Source organism: Toxorhynchites rutilus, chromosome 1 (assembly GCF_029784135.1).
Source record: "Toxorhynchites rutilus septentrionalis strain SRP chromosome 1, ASM2978413v1, whole genome shotgun sequence".
In the NCBI taxonomy this organism is placed as follows: Eukaryota; Metazoa; Arthropoda; class Insecta; order Diptera; family Culicidae; genus Toxorhynchites; species Toxorhynchites rutilus.
Genome location: NC_073744.1, coordinates 158,667,454 through 158,682,877, shown reverse-complemented (window position 1 = coordinate 158,682,877; position 15,424 = coordinate 158,667,454). Strand labels below are relative to the sequence as shown.

At 39.2% G+C, this 15,424-nt stretch overlaps 1 protein-coding gene across 1 annotated transcript in view; it reads right to left on the bottom strand.

Annotated features, from left to right (window-relative positions):
- Positions 1 to 15,424, bottom strand: part of LOC129765720 (serine-rich adhesin for platelets) — a 347,565-nt gene that overhangs the window by 30,817 nt on the left and 301,324 nt on the right. The gene's annotated exons all lie outside the window — the stretch shown is intronic.

The window sequence follows — 15,424 nt, the reverse complement described above, 5'->3', positions numbered from 1 at the left end:
CCGGTCATCACGAAGGGGGCGCTCCGCTTTCCGCAAGAGCAGATCGCTTGCCACACCATGTACTTTTTGGCAAACTTGGGTAGCTTGCGAATCTCCTCCGGAACGCTTAATGTGTCCTCTGCGGAGAAGAACAACAGGCCCGGCAGCTGACGAAAGTCCGCTTTGACGTAGGTTTCGTCGTCCGTTACCAGGCAATGCGGCTTCGTCAGCATTTCGGTGTACAGCTTCCGGGCTCGCGTCTTTCCCACCATGTTTTGCCTTTCGTCGCGGTTAGGAGCCTTCTGAACCTTGTATGTACGCAGGCCCTCCCGCTGCTTGGTCCTCTGGACGAATGAACTTGACAAATTCAGCTTATTGGCGACATCCCGGACCGAACTTCTCGGATCACGTCTAAACTGCTTAACTACGCGCTTGTGATCTTTTCACTGACGGAGCATCCATTTTTGCCGTTCTTCACCTTCCGGTCGATGGTTAGGTTCTCGAAGTATCGTTTTAGTACTTTGCTGACCGTGGATTGGACGATTCCCAGCATCTTACCGATGTCCCGATGTGACAACTCCGGATTCTCGAAATGAGTGCACAGGATTAATTCACTACGCTCTTTTTCGTACGACATTTTTCCAAATTTACGAAAAATTGACAGTAGAGCATGGCCAACGTGATCTATACACTCTTATCTGATTATAAGCGTAAGCTGAAGATATAATTCCTAAAAATTAAATTTCTACAGCGTTTTTTCCGTGATGCAATTTGATGTGACACACCCTTTATTATTCGTTCCACATCCAACATAAGTATGTGAAGCATCGCGAAAATACACCATCCGTCGTTTAGTTAGTATGTGTATTTTGATTTTCCAAAATGTTTTATGCAATCTGTATTCAAACTCAAGACGAAAGTACCAGATTTATCCAATTGCTGAGTTATCTACATCGAGGCCTCTTCAATCGAAGGATCCACCATTCCCATCGATGGCCAGAGCCACTGGTTTTTCCGATTAGGCTGTTCCTTTTAGCAGCAAGACAAATTGCCACTGTATTGAGTCTATACCCAAAATTGATTTTTAGCTCATGTTTTGTCATCCTGATTTATGACATTAAATGAGACATAACATAACAGAAAATGTCATGACTCACAAATACTGGTAAGCATTTGTATAATATACATGATACAGTAGGGTGGTAGCGAAAATGATCATGTCAAATTTCAAAAACCGACCATGTACATTTTGTTTATTGGCCCAAAAAATGATCTGTGCAAAGTTTCAGCTCGATCGGACATGATTTAGGGGAGCCTCAATGCGCTCAAAGTTTTGATTTTTTGATCCTCGTAAATTTTCCAAGGGGGAAATCCCATCAGTTTACATGGTTTTAGCTGCAAGGGTTCAACAAACCAGTTTCAGCTATTCAGGGAACAGTCCAATTGACATCAAATTTGTTTGTTTGTTAAGTGATATATCACATGTTTTTTATCGTGTTCAGAGTGTATTTCCCCCTTAAAATACAGATTATATGGTAATTCTGCTTCTAGGGTGTATCTTAAATAATTATCAAACGAAATTTAGCTTTCGTATTTTCCCTTTTTTAAAATGTTACAGACAAACAGAATCGAACCAACTCTGTGTCATTTGTGGATAACTATTGTGTTCCTCTGTTGATGATTAATAACACCGATTTTGGAATCACGTCTCCGTTGTTTTTTATTATCGCTCATAAATGCTGTGCCCAGCACTAACCACAACCATCTGCGCCGTAATCTTATCTTTACACCATCGGATCGCTGAGTGGAAACCCTTTCTCTCTAGCTCGATACTTCCTCCAACTTCACAACCGGCAAGTCGCTACCATTTCGAGGTCATTAACTCTTTATCTGGAAGCCAATTTGCGCCTTTTCTCCTCCTATCATTTTAATGCAGGTGGAAAATGGTACAGCGTCTTCCGAGCGCCGGAGTCTGTACCGCTGGTTACTATTTACTGTCTATAAATTTGGAAAATTACCGTAATAAATTTGTCTCCCCCGCTGCCACGAAAAATGGGTCGGCTGTGTGGTTAAATGTTTTGTTTGTTGTCGCTTCCGGTAGGGCGAGATTTCCTCCCCTCCCCCAAGTATTCATCGTTGTGCTAAAAACTAATTGCCGCTTGTTGTTGCTTCGACAGTTGCTTTTGCGTGGTTTAAAGGTGGCTTTGGCACAAAATGAGCCCAGCGGAATCTTTTTGGAATTTCGCTTGATTAATGACAGAATCGGGCGAGAATTTATGTACGCGTGTTGAGGGGGCGGCTTTCGGCCGTGTTTGTCGGGCGGTTGCGTGTTTGCAGGGGTTTCGAAGGGTGGCCGCGTTTCTTTGAACCGTGTGTTTATCTGGGACCGAGATTTATTCCGGTGATGAATTGTTTTGGTGTTTCAACGTTTCGTAATGGGAAAGTTAACCTTCCCTTGCTTTAGTAATGGGTGTTCTTGGAGGCCTCGGGAAGGCCTTGGGATGGAGGAGATATTTTGCGTTCATTTGTATCCTCCATTATATGTGCGAGATTAATTTTTAAAATATGTGAATATAGGACTGTCTGATATAATATGGCCATATTCTTCCAACATTGAATTATACATGGTAATCGCATGACATTTCGTCCATTAGTAGTGGAATGATAGCTGATTATATCATACACCCGTTGGATTTCATTAAAAAAAAATAAAAAAAAAGAATGGCATTTTTTCTGGGAAGTGTTTTTAACGGAATAGGTCCATTCTCACTCCACAGAACATCAACGGATTATAACGAAGCAGGATTAAAACGTCAGAACTATTCCTCCTGTTGGATGAAAATATCTACCTAATTACATTGATCATGAAGAATTTTTTATTTTTTAGGAAACAGTGACCTTGAAACCATAACTTTTAGGAAATGATATCGGATCTATTTTTCCATTTTGTAGCTTTGTAGATGCATTAAATTTTAAAGGGCAGTCATCACCAATCGTTCATCTCGCGCACCAAGCTTACGGTAACGAACTTGTGATATATCCAAGCTAGAATCTTACGGTGGGTATAGACTAGTGATATATTCATGTGAAGAAATATGATCAGATTTATAGAAATCGCATCAACCGTTTACACTAGCGCGAACTTATACAATGAATAAATTCATATTTTCGGTGAATTTATTAACCTGAAGTAGAACCGGTTGTGTGCTCCCGTGGCCGAGTGGTTAGCGTCCCACACTATTATGCCGGGGGTTCGGGTTCGATTCCCGTTCTGGCCGGGGGATTTTTCGTCAAAGAAAATTCTTCCGGCTTGCACTGTGGTCACGCGTATTCTAGAGCTTGCCACTCCAGAGTACATTTAAGGCGTATTATTCGGGATAGAAATCTCAACCAAGTATTACTAATAAAAATTACGCAAGTAATGCTACGTTGAGAAGGCAAAAGTTCCACTGGAACGTTAGAGCCATCCAAGAAGAAGAAGAAGAACCGCCTCCAACTTTAGTGATTTCTCACTAGTGAGAAATTCACTAGCGTTTACATATGCCTGGATTTCTTTAGTGATTTCTCACTAGTGAGAAATTCACTAGCGTTTACATATGCCTGGATTTATTTTATTCATAGTAGTTATATATACCTCGAAGAAGTGTATTAGTTTTCTCACCCGTTTACATCTATTTTCGCGTGAATAAATCCAATCTCCCTAATTTAAAAATGGCTGCCACAATTATGCTCATTTCTTTCATCTCCCTCACCCCTCGCCCGAAAATCAATGATTTTGCGAAACAGTGTGAAGAAAATGATCGTTTTCGCACACTTCCCATCAAGTAATATCAACCAAACTCTAATCGATTACTCACAAGATATTAAATTTCCATCTGCTGTCGCACTGTGTAGTGAAAAATGTCGGAAAACTCGAGCTAGTGCTCTGAAAGTTAAATTTTCATTTTTCAATTTTCAGCAATGGTTTTGTTTGTATTGGTGAAAGCATCGTTATTTTTTCGACACTGATGCCAGATAACATCATCGAAACAGCTATAAAAACCCTCAATGAAATGTTATTCCTGAGTCATAGCGTATCATGTCATGAAAATCAATAGAATAAAATTATGTTGATATCAATACAATTATGTTTACATTTAATGGGTCTATAATGTAAGCCAATTTGTTTTTGAAAACTCCGATTTTCGGTGCTTTTTAGTTTTTCAAAAAAAACTCAAATTTTAACTAATCAATGAAGTTCGAATGAGCTAATATTTTGCTTAGGGTATATTATCGTGCAAATCAACATTTCGTAGCAAGTTCCGGAAGAAAAATCGAGATAACTATTTTTATTGGTACCCAAAACCATACGTTTCGTCTCGTATTCCGTCCCAGAGTGTCGATTTTTGATAAACAAAATTTTTAGAGATGACACTAGATCTCGACGTTTCATGCAATTTTAAGACATTTGGCATCAATTTTTTTTTCGAAAACCCCGATTTCTTTTACTCTCCCCTTGGGTGATTTTTCGATTTTCAAAAAACTCAAACTTTGACCGCTTTGCGCCACTCTCCCTTAAGTCCGATTGAGCTGATATTTGGCATAGGGTGTTTTTTCGAGGTGGTGAACATTTTTTATGGGGTAACTTTTTGAAATTAGAGATGACCATTTTCATTGGCACTCTAATGGTCACCCTACTGAAAAAATAAAAAAATACGGGTCAAATGTTTTGCGATAAAGAACAAAACTACCAATTTTCACGAAAATCTGAGAACCACTTTATCGATTTGGCATGGAATGGCTGCATAATGAATTCAACCAAATGTTTACAGTTGCGTGTACTCAATTCACATAGTTTTCACGTGTGGTGTATTCGGGAATAAGGCGTAATATAATTTTTCCACTCGTACACTTACAGGAAGAACTTTCAGCAATCTGTTAAAATATCCGTTCATCTGTTCATTGAGAACTGAGTTAGATACAGCTTAAAACAAATAATTACAAAAGATAACAGTAGTCCTACGTCAACCTTGCGGTTATATCACAGCTAGAACCCATCCATAGTTTTTTACTTTGACACATGTCACGAATCACCTGTGATTTGTACGAAATAAAAACGAACTTTCAATGTATGAATATACTCTACAAAGTGTATCATAAGTTGAGGAATTATTTTGCCAAGATATTCGTAGTAGTGGTAGTGGGGGCAAATTGGTCATGGGGGGCAAAGTGGTTACCTGCTTGTTTGGCAGTGTAACTATTGTGTAACTATTAGATGCCGTATTGATAGTCTCCTTATGTTTGAAGAATTTAATGTCTTTTGAGTCACCCTGTGCTTCAGTAGAGCTGTCGCATGTCAAAATACTAATAAAAACAGAAATTACTCTCTCGATAGCCATTTGGCCGTAGTTCTGTGCGCATGGTATCTAAGGAATTTCTCGTGGAATTTAGTTTATTCAAACTGATATGTTGAACAAATCATCAGTTTGGACGACTGTTCACATATTCTAGGAGAGGTGAACAGATATTTTGTTTAAACTCAGCGATTAATTAGCATAGACATTATTTTCATGTTTGGGGGCAAAGTAGTCATAGGTGAATAACAACTTACAATGTTCTGTTTACTAAAGCTGATATACCTCATCACATTTCGCTCTTGAAGAATATCCTTTTGTGGCTTTGACCCGGGATAAATATGCCACTCCAACTAAACCAAGCCTCTTTATGCGGAACGTTATGTGTTTCTTACTACGCTTTTGTATGCAAGAGAAAATTTAAATTGAGACTCTAGGTGAATAGGCTAAGCACATTTCATGCATGTACCTACTATAACAAATATGATTTGAACAAATTTGGACGAAAAAAACGCATAAATCTATCCCATTTAGCTTGATATGGGCGGGTGACCACTTTGCCTCCAAGCAAAAAAAAAAGTTCGGTTTTTCACCTTTTTTTCCTAATGATGAAAAGTGTACATTTTTGAATTTTCATAGTAAATGCCGTTTGCTAACTTGAAGAACAATGAGTTGAACTATAATATTCTTCGAGAAACGGGAATTAAATCGGTATGTGGGCGCTGGAAATGGGCATGTTCCTTAGGGTGACCACTATGCCCCCACTTCCCCTAAATCGGTTTTGTTGTTGGTTTTCTGTTTGGATAATGAGGATCAATGTATGTTTTCCAATAATACTAACCTCCATTCTACCGCATCTTTTGACGAAGCGAAAAGCGAAATAAACTGATCTGAATGGCTGACTCAACTTCGGTCTTCCTGGGAACGATCAGCAAAGTATCGCTTAATTGCAATTTCTATCCCGACCAGCCAGGCAGATGCTGCGTTTCCCGTGGGAACAGCGAGCGGATCGCAGGCGAAACGAGCAACTTGGATATTGGGCATCACCAATGGGATACATTTTTCCAGTTCTTTTTTTCATATATTTTTCACTGAAAAGCTTGTAGCGGTAGCAAACTCAGCGCGATTTACTACCCTCAGTGTGTCTCGCATTTTCCGTTTTCCAGAAGTGGTGGCCTCTAAAGCAGTCCGTGTACGGAATGGGAGGAAGAGGCCCACCCCACTTTGCGTTCGAGATTAATTTCGCCCGATTCATTGCGCTTCTCGGGTTGATGTCTGTTCGCTTTTTGCTGTTGTTGCGGAGAATGGAAGCCACTTTTTTTAATAAGCTTTCCCAGCGGTACTTTGTGGAATATTTTTTGCTTGCATTTTTGTTTTGTTTGCTGTTGTTGTTGTACCGCTCTGCTCACTTACTTTGCATGCAATCCATTGGGGGTAACTATTTTTTGTTTACTGTACTTTTTTTTCTCTTTTTTTAGACCTGCGTGAATGAGTCAGAATTCTTTTTGTTGATTACTTTGATAATTAACTCGGCGAATGGGGGTGGAATAAGTGTTTTTTTTTTCTAAATGAGTCTGTAAAGCACTTGATACATCGATTTGAAATCCACTAACCACTCAGACATGGAACAGAAAATGCGCAAGTGCCCTAATTAAAATTCAGTTCCCAACCCGAGAAAGTACACTTTCCCGCTGCAGAACTTCGACATTGCGATCGGAAACTTGTGGAAAACTTTATTTGTTTAACTCGTCCAAGTTTTGCTTGCCAATTTTCTTCTCGAGCAGTTCTGGAAAACGTTTTCTCGCCAATTTTTCACCTCCCGCCCTGCCACCAGCAGCGCAGCACTTAACAGCAAATAGTGGACACCCTGCGTTCAATTGTTATCGAACGAGAATTGGCGAGGAAAAGTGGTGGAGAGGAGGCACTCGTCGTTGAGCAACTTTTTACTGCTAACACCCGGCGTTCCGTACAAGCACGTCTTTATGCAAATCTCGAGTAGCAATTTCATGGCAGAACAATCGCACACTATCCTTGCTGTTACCCTCCCACGAGGAGTCGTTATACGGACTGGGCGGAAAAGTGAAAGTTTGAGGATCTAATGTCCACCTTATTTCACCATTGAATTTTCCGACAAATGCAAATGAAGAACGATCCATTTTAGATTTTAGCTCCGGCAACGGAACGAGAGCAAGATGAATGAAAAGCAATTTATTGCCGTTGGATTTGAGGAGAGCGAACGCTTTGAATTAATTACAGTTCGATTCATATGTAAATTTTTCGACAGCCCAGGTTCTGTTTTTGTCCCCGGGGGGCTGCCTCCTCCAGGCTCGTTTGCATTTCAACTGAAGCCAAATTTGCGAGCGAACGATTTGAAATTACGAACAAATTTCCGGCGTCTGGTGTTGCTAATAGCACACTCCACATGGAGGGATCGATTGGTTAAAGCATCGTGCGAAGGATACCGATGGGTTAAAAAAATTATAGGAGGTTGTGTCCAAGATACGACCGCATTGTTAACGTAGAATTACGCTGTTATTTAAAATAAGTCGCTTATTTATGCCTTCGGGTATTATTCTAAAATGCTGTGAAATTTTAGAAACAACTGCTTAGTACAATTATCTCTGAAAGTTGACGATAATTGATTGATGATTCATTCTTGCCCTCACAAAACAATACACTAGGTGATCGTATGTCGCAATTTATTTCATGTCAATGCATTGAAAATTTACCTCGAACGCTATTCCGGTGGCCTTTTTCGCAATTGACATAGACTCGGCTACAGTCGATTATATACATGTTGCACCAGCACCATTATTCCACATCTCATAACTACATCAATATATCTTTGGCACCGCATGGAAACAACAACAATGACAACACTTGCAAGTATCAAATATCATGCTACATGTTATTTAGTATTGCCTCAAAGGAATCGCACCTCTAGGCATCGTTCGTACAACGTAAACCCAGCGCCAAACAAGCGTTCGCCATAGCATGCATACAGAGCCATACATTGGTGGCTTGAAACTACTAGGAATATAAACACTTCTCATCATTTTGCGCTATTCTCAAAATAAACGCTTCTGTTAATATTACTGGCCTCGAAAAAAGTTGCATTACTTTCTCATGCTCGAGAGAAGCGCAGCTGTCACCCTTAGTGGAGGAAGTTTTGCTACTGGCAAGCGAAATCTAATTACATACAAAATTCCAGAACGACATTTACTTTCTTGGTGACTAAACAAGCGAAATAAACTCTTTTTGTTAATAACAACCTCAAAAACAGTAGCAATGCTTCATTATGATCAATATTAGTGCAAATGCAATACTAGTTGAAGGCAGTTTTGCGACTGGCACGCGAACCCAAATAACTTATAACATTCCAGTAAGACATTCAAGATGCTTGGTATTCCCCAAATAATTTTTTGGCGCCTAAGCTTAACGTATGCTTCGCCATAACGTCAGTTTGATGCATTGATGCATTCTCAAAGGCACCAATGAAGCCCTTATTATGACGGAAAACAAACAATGTTAATTGCTTGGAAAAAGACTGAATTATGTCACACAGCTTGTACTCTGCTGTAACACCCATCGATGCGAATTCACTGATGAGTTTGTCAAGAGCGACCGCCTTAACTACCAGCGGGGGGAGCTTGATTTCGGTTACTCAAATATTCCAAAATATTCTCTAGAAATGAATTATATGGCAGAACTACGTTTGCCGGGTCAGCTAGTGGTATCTAAATCAAGGTCTGCTAGCGATTCTTTCTCGATCGAACACAGTACAGTACCTTATGGGTTTTTGAACGCAGATACTTTTTAATCAATTTAAGAAACTGCGTCCGCACGATGCTGCTATATTTTTTTCTTACTACTTTTCATAATGAAATGTGAAATATACGTATTTAACTGGTACTTTTTTGACTTACTTTTTAGTTTAAATTAGAAAGAATTCAATTCTATACCTGTGAAACTCATAACTCGTGAACAAAATAAGATAAAAACCCAAAACTTTTATTGAAGGTGTAAAAGTATCCAGAATTAACATTTTTGGAAAATTTATTCGCTTCTTCATGTAGATTCGAAAACACTAAGGCCAATCGTCAATCGCTGCAGCTTTTCGATATAATTCTTTAACGATTGGTAATTCCAATGAGAACATCCACAGGCACGTAATTTTGGGAGATGAAGTCTGGCAGGTTTGTTGTCAGTCTCGTTTTTTAAACATTCCAGGATTTTTTTTTGCATCGTTCCAAACATATTCGCTTCAATCTGGCCGTCAATAAATGACTCACACATCGATATACGCACCAATTAATTTCGACTGATAGACACTTTTGGTTCCGAAGAGGATTGCGTTGAACGCGTTCATGAAAACGTAGATAACATTGTACAGCCTACCGACTTCGGACTTCCCTTTATGGGCCTATCGCCCACAACAGCTGTTTCTTTGTACTTTTGTAGTGTACGGAACACGAATCGTTCATCGATAGGAAACGGTTTGAGCAGCTCGTAGATCTGTTTTGCCGGTTTCCCGCATTTAAATAACGTGACAGTTGCCACATGCTTCACGTACAGACCGAACTTTATCGTTGCTAGGAAACAGAACAAGTATCGATGGGACCATGAAACTTGGTGAGAGAGAAGTTCAACACTGTTTCGATTTCATTCGAACTACTTTTCTTGAGCCATTTTATCTAAATCAGCTTGAATGTGAGAGATAAGGTGGACACAGAATACCGCGTTGTGCGTTGCTTCTCATCAGCAGTCATTGCTTGCGTTTTGTACTAAAGCATTCGCCCGACGCAGTCTGTTGATTTGCAGTCACAATCTAGCATTCGCGTCACCACTTTTCATGTAAACAAAAACAAAATAAAGGTCGTATGAAAATCTTTTTCTTGTTGTGTCCACGGATCAGTTGAATGTTTCTAAAAACAACACATTGACATATCCGCGCTGGCGGCATTGAGTTTCGTTTACTAGTTTAGGGGAGTGTGAAAGAATATCTGATTTTCAGTCGGAATGAACACGTTTTCAAATATTTTTTCTCTCTATTATAGTAACTCTCAACACATTCCGGCTGGTTCGTCACTTTTACTTCCTTTTTTGGAAGAATGTCGGGAGTGAGAATTGAACTCGTGATCTCTGCGTGAGAGGTAGCGATGTTACCACTACGCCAGATCTTCTCCACAGTTTTCAAAATTAAAATTCTGAATGAAAATTAGCTTTTCTATATCAAACTAGTATTCTATTTAAATGAAAAACATTTTTGTTTGCAGGTGGTGAAAAAGTCTCATACGAAAATTGTTTATGAAAGCAACTCTATATTATGATGAAAAAATCCAGCAACAATGTTGGAATTGTTTAGCCATATGGTTGAATGAAAGTCAGAAACACGTGTTTCAAGTAATCAAATAACATGATGTGAAAATTGTCATTCAAATTTTAGAATTTAAAAACCGGCTTCGTGTCTTCTAATCTGATAGAGATTACACTAATGATATAGGGACCCACATTATGGACCTAATTTGAAGTTGTCACCAGACGTCGACACCATGCCACTGTCATCGCGAATTCGGCGCAAGCAGTTTAGAACAAATGTTAGCGTTTAGTACAACGATGATATTGACGCAACGCATTAATGTGTTCGACTAAATGGAAACATACATATTTAAAATGAAGTGTCAAAGCACAATTGTCGCAACGCGACGCATAGCGCGGCATTCTGGTCCTACCTATAGCGACGTGAAGCGTGTCTTTCATTTTCATTTTCATTCGCGCTTCTGGAACATATCTGGAGTAGGAATCCAAGACATCATGGTTTTGAAATTTGGCACGCAACTCTAAATCACACTGCGTTTCAATGAGATTCATCTGCATGTTTTCTGCATCCAAGCTGAATGGGATAGAGAAAATTGGAGAATTATTTCATGGGCTTTGAATCACCAATATCTGCGGAAAAAATTAATCGACTGGACTTACACAAATCAAATGTCAAATTTCATGGTATGGGTACATTCGTAATTGTTCGGATCATTGACGTTTACTCGCCAGCGAGTAACTGACAACGTGCAGACCCGGTTTTACTGCCGTTACTTGCATGAATTTATGTGAGTGTGAGCAGATAAGAACCAAAAACGTAAAAAAGTCTTTTGAGTACTAACGAGAACGATTGTCAGAGAATTAAATTAGCACGAAAAAAAACGGAAAAGAAAACAGAAAAGAAAACAGAAAAAATTATAGGAGGTTGTGCCCAAGACACGACCGCATTGTTGACGTAGAACTACGCTGTAGTTTAATCGAGGCCGCTTGTTTATAACTGCGGATATTATTTTATAATACTACGTAAATTTTGAAATAACCATTTGGTCGCTCTGAAATGTTGTTTTATTGTAAAATCATTTGACGATAATTGTTTGATGATTCATTCTTGTGCTCGCAGAACAACACATGCTCGAGTTAAGCGCAGAAAGCGAGAAAGTTTCGCTACTGGCAAGCGAAACCAAATCACATACAAATTTTCAGAACGACATTTACTTCCTTGGTAACTAAATAAACGAAATAAACTCTTTTTGTTAATCTCAACAACTTCGAACAGAGTAGCACTGCTTCATTGTAATCAAGATTAGCGTAAGATTACCCTAGCGTAAATATTTCCCTCCCGCTATCTACCCTCCTTGTTTATATTTATCATTACGACTGCATAATTTGCAACACCAAAGAATCGTAAATCATAGCATAAAAAAATTAGGCGATTGTTACATCGTTACAGGGCCAATGCACATGGGAGCAGATACAAATGGGGTTTCAGCGTAGCGAAGATGCACTATTTTTACGCACGGGTTATGAAGCACGCACGTAAGCATACAAATATCCATATATCGATGACTTGAAGCAACTAAATATACACACACACTTATCTCTGTTTTGCGCTCTTCTCAACAGAAGCCTTTTCTGTAAACATGGCCATACTAGATTGGCTTAGCTGTCATCCTTTGTGGAGAGAGTTTTCCTACCGTCATGCGAAACCAAATCACTGACACAATTCCAGAACATTTATTTTCTTGGTGAGCTGATGATAGCCTAGCTTGATGATTCCCCACACAATTGTATAGCTCAGAACCTTAATGAAATGGCGTCAGTTTGATGGAATGATTGTAATGCCAGAGTCATCGAACGATACTGAAAGTTTGTCTTTCTTCTTTGCTTGACACTCCAAACATCTTCAGTTCATTCGTCTCTAATCTTCAAAGACGCCCTTGGAAAACTTTACTTTATCCATAATATTACTCCTTGAGAAAGGCATTCGATCCCTCGCCGTCCAGCTCGCCCAGCAACGATGTTGTTCAGTCGATTTCCTCACGAAGAATGAAAGTTTGCCTCAGCGAGATCCACTGTTTATACTCAAGGCAAATATTCCCCTTCGTTCTTGTTCTTTTCCTTTGTTCACGGAGACGTTACATCTTTTCCGTTCGTGGCAAAAATAGTTATTAACGTTAACTTTATTTCATAAAAACGTGACCTGTTTTCTGATTTGGCACCCTTAATGAAAGACGTAGTTCTACGTCAAAAACATTAGTTTGGATACACACGATTAACAAGAATTACTCGCAAAGTTATTTCTAATCAATTGGATGGATGAATTTTCAACTATATTCATAATTTCGCTCATATGATTTTTTTTCAAATCAGGCCGCGGGCTGCATAAACAACGTCGGAGGGACGCAGGATGGCCACCACTGATCTAGGAGTATGCGTTCTTATGATGCAGGTTAACCCTCTACAACCGAACCCCGCATTTAGACGGGCTTCACGGAAAGACAGTAGAACGCCTTTAGAATACATATATTCATTTATCACACATACACATTGGTTTCATGCTGGCATCTTTCTGCTAGGAGTATTTTATGTTGATAGTTGGAAATTCGAGATAAAAGTGGAATGGGTTTTTTAGACGAATTAAAAACTTGGGTCTTAGTTTTTAGGGTTAAGCAATAAAGGGTGTACGTTTAAAATCCGTACATACAAAATTCATTCTCAAAATTCGAGTTTTTATCCGATTATCACCAAATTTTCAGGGAGTAAAAGAAACTAATGCGCGAACCTTGGCCTTAACCTCAGCCATAAGGTACTGCACGACCTCAGAATAGACTGGTTTTTGCATATTAACCCATGTTTCTTCATTTCTTCTACATTCTTCACCACTTTAATAATAAGTAATTATAGATGGTGTTTTTTCATAATGGCCCAGTTTTTTTCTATTGGGCGCGGTCCCAGAGTGTTTGGAGGGTCAGATCTTTCGGCACGAAATCGACATCATTCGCTTTATATCACTCTAACAGGTCCTTCGTGTAGGGTCATGATGCCAAATCCGGTTAGAAGATCGTCGGACCGTCGTGAGCCTTCAGGAGAGGGAATAGCTTTTGGAGACACTCTTCCAAATACACCATGATGCTTGCGGTAACGGAAGGTGTACTCCGCTTTCCGCAAGAACAAATCACTTGCCAAATTAGGAACTTCCTGGCGAACTTCGGCATCTTATGTGACTTATGTGACTTTTGAACCTTAAATTTACGTAATTCAGGTCGAGTTTTGGCATTCTGCACAAAAGTGTTGCTCACATGCAAACTTTTTAGCCACATATCGAACTGAGGCGCTCGGTTCCCGTTCAAAGGCCTCAGCCACGCGTTTGTGATCGTTCTCGTTGATCTGACGGCTTTTTTTCCCGGATCTTCGCTTCCGATTAACGTTCTTCGAACCGTTTTATGATGCCAGACACTGTGGAATTCACGATTCCAAACTTTTTTTTTCCGATGGCACGATGCGACAGATTCTTATTCTAGGCTTACTTGGCAAAAACTTTTTCACGATGAATGGACCAGCTAGTCTGGTTTACACTGAAGTAAAAACGGCACAGATCGCGCATCGTGCGAACGCAGTTTCTGCAAGCTTAAATTGATTAAAAAATATCTGCGTTCTAAAATGAACCGAAAAGGCTCAAAGGCTTAGCAATTCTTCCGATCGAGAAAGAATCGCTAGCAGACCTTGATTTATTGGGTTGTGGAGTAAGTTCGTAGTGTAGCTTTTTTTTTTGAACAAAAAACAATAATTATATCAGTAAGTTCATAAATTATAATTCCCCGCTGTTCACTTTTTCCGCTTATTCACGACTGGTATTTTTCTTTCGAATGAATACTCATCCATGGGGGTCTCCGTAGCCACATTGGCTGCGCGTTCGCTTAGTAAGCGATCGATCGTGAGTTCAGAACTCAGGGCCCTCATTGACCATCTTTGTGTTGTTACAGAATAACTACGCCCACGCAACAATCATCAGCGATGTAGATCGATCGACGGTCGAAATAAGATCGATTCATCCATACAACTGCTCTGCTCTGCAAGACGCATCGGGCTGCTGTTCTATTATAAATAACTCAACAATGATCAATCAACTGTCTCCGCTGTCCGGTGGTCTAACTGGATAATGGAAGAACAGAAAGAATTCTCTTACGTCGAAAAACGGCAACTGTGTAATGTGCTAATTATAGATATGATTAATATGTGACATGTACACGATTAAAATTCGGCTAAAATGCTAATGAGCCTAAAATAAATAAATAAGATAAAAAAATACCTATCCTTCGCTCAACAGATACAAATCGTTGTAAAATAAAAGAAATTTAAAGACGTTATGAACTTATTCCCCAACCCAATAGATGTAATTGTGGATTATTTTGTTTCAGCTAAAGCACAAAAGCCAAAGTTTTGATACGAGAATAGGCGAAGCTGGTAATGATATTCCTAACCTTTCAAATACGAATAAACTGCTCAATGTGAGCATTGGTAGAAGTGAGAAGTTTTCTTAAAATATCACAATTTCTTAACTAGTGAAAAATCGAAAAAAATATATTTTAAGGGCGTCATTTTCATAGCTTGCCGAGGGGCTTATTACATGTTCAAATATACCTTAAACACTAACCAAAATACCAGAACACTTCACTTTATTATTGACATCCGAATAAAAATCATGAAAATTAATTATGTTTCGACCTTTCTGACTGTGGTCCCCCCTTAAGTGAGGCAAAATAGTCTTAGAAATGCATCAAAAGCGCAAATAA